At 46.2% G+C, this 1,852-nt stretch overlaps 1 pseudogene; it reads left to right on the forward strand.

The window, feature by feature from the left end:
- Positions 1-1,184: 1,184 nt before the first annotated feature.
- Positions 1,185-1,302, forward strand: LOC126476616 (5S ribosomal RNA; annotated as a pseudogene).
- The last annotated feature ends 550 nt before the right edge of the window (positions 1,303-1,852 follow it).

Consider the following 1,852-nt stretch of genomic DNA (forward strand, 5'->3'; position numbering starts at 1 on the left):
AAGAAAAATCAAGACACTTTCATAGGATTTGTCGACCTGGAAAAAGCGTTCGACAATATAAAATGGTGCAAGCTGTTCGAGATTCTGAAAAAATTAGGGGTAAGCTATAGCGAGAGACGGGTCATATACAATATGTACAACAACCAAGAGCGAATAATAAGAGTGGACGATCAAGAACGAAGTGCTCGTATTAAGAAGGGTGTAAGACAAGGCTGTAGCCTTTCGCCCCTACTCTTCAATCTGTACATCGAGGAAGCAATGATGGAAATAAAAGAAAGGTTCAGGAGTGGAATTAAAATACAAGGTGAAAGGATATCAATGATACGATTCGCTGATGACATTGTTATCCTGAGTGAAAGTGAAGAAGAATTAAATGATGTGCTGAACGGAATGAACAGTCTAATGAGTACACAGTATGGTTTGAGAGTAAATCGGAGAAAGACGAAGGTAATGAGAAGTAGTAGAAATGAGAACAGCGAGAAACTTAACATCGGGATTGATGGTCACGAAGTCAATGAAGTTAAGGAATTCTGCTATCAAGGCAGTAAAATAACCAATGACGGACGGAGCAAGGAGGACATCAAAAGCAGACTCGCTATGGCAAAAAAGGCATTTCTGGCCAAGAGAAGTCTACTAATATCAAATACCGGCCTTAATTTGAGGAAGAAACTTCTGAGGATGTACGTCTGGAGTACAGCATTGTATGGTAGTGAAACATGGACTGTGGGAAAACCGGAACAGAAGAGAATCGAAGCATTTGAGATGTGGTGCTATAGACGAATGTTGAAAATTAGGTGGACTGATAAGGCAAGGAATGAGGAGGTTCTACGCAGAATCGGAGAGGAAAGGAATATGTGGAAAACACTGATAAGGAGAATGGACAGGATGATAGGACATCTGCTAAGACATGAGGGAATGACTTCCATGGTACTAGAGGGAGCCGTAGAGGGCAAAAACTGTAGAGGAAGACAGAGATTGGAATACGTCAAGCAAATAATTGAGGACGTAGGTTGCAAGTGCCACTCTGAGATGAAGAGGTTAGCACAGGAAAGGAATTCGTGGCGGGCCGCTTCAAACCAGTCAGTAGACTGATGACCAAAAAAGATGATAGCACAGATGATAGCACTTTGGAGCTCACTGGCAATCCCTTCAGCTGATTTCGTGCGATTTTTTTATGTCCATCGGCCAACGGCCTTGCTGCAGTGGTAACACCGGTTCCCGTCAGATCACCGAAGTTAAGCGCTGTCGGGCTGGGATAACACTTGGATGGGTGACCATCCGTTCTACCGAGCACTGTTGGCGAGCGGGGTGCGCTCAGCCCTTGAGAGGCAAACTGAGGAGCTACTTGATTGAAAAGTAGCGGCTCCGGCCTCGGAAACTGACACACGGCCGGGAGAGCGGTGTGCTGACCACATGCCCCTCCATTTCCTTATCCAGTGACGACTATGGGTGAGGATGACACGGCGGCCGGTCGGTTCCGTTGGGGCTTCATGGCCTCTGCGGGAGGAGAGTTTTATATCCATCCTCCGCAAATCTCGACGGTCCCTGTCCATCAATCCAGGTTTTGGTTTAGCTACGGTTTTTCCTTCTTGTTTCCACTACACAACCACAGTGACAGTTCACTTGCTCCGTTCAGATGGATTCAAATGTTCCTGATGAATTTGTTACTCAGGTGACATGCAATGACCAGCCCGCATTCCAGATCACTGAGTTCTCTACTGACAACACTATTCTCCCCGCCTCCTTTCACGCCGGTGTGCCTGCCTCTCGAGACAACTGTTGATGAATGCCCCTTTACATGGCGGAGTCCGTATACTTTTCATCAGATTATGTAGGCTGTTCGGAGTGGAGG

Source organism: Schistocerca serialis, chromosome 4, assembly GCF_023864345.2.
Source record: "Schistocerca serialis cubense isolate TAMUIC-IGC-003099 chromosome 4, iqSchSeri2.2, whole genome shotgun sequence".
NCBI lineage: Eukaryota > Metazoa > Arthropoda > Insecta > Orthoptera > Acrididae > Schistocerca > Schistocerca serialis.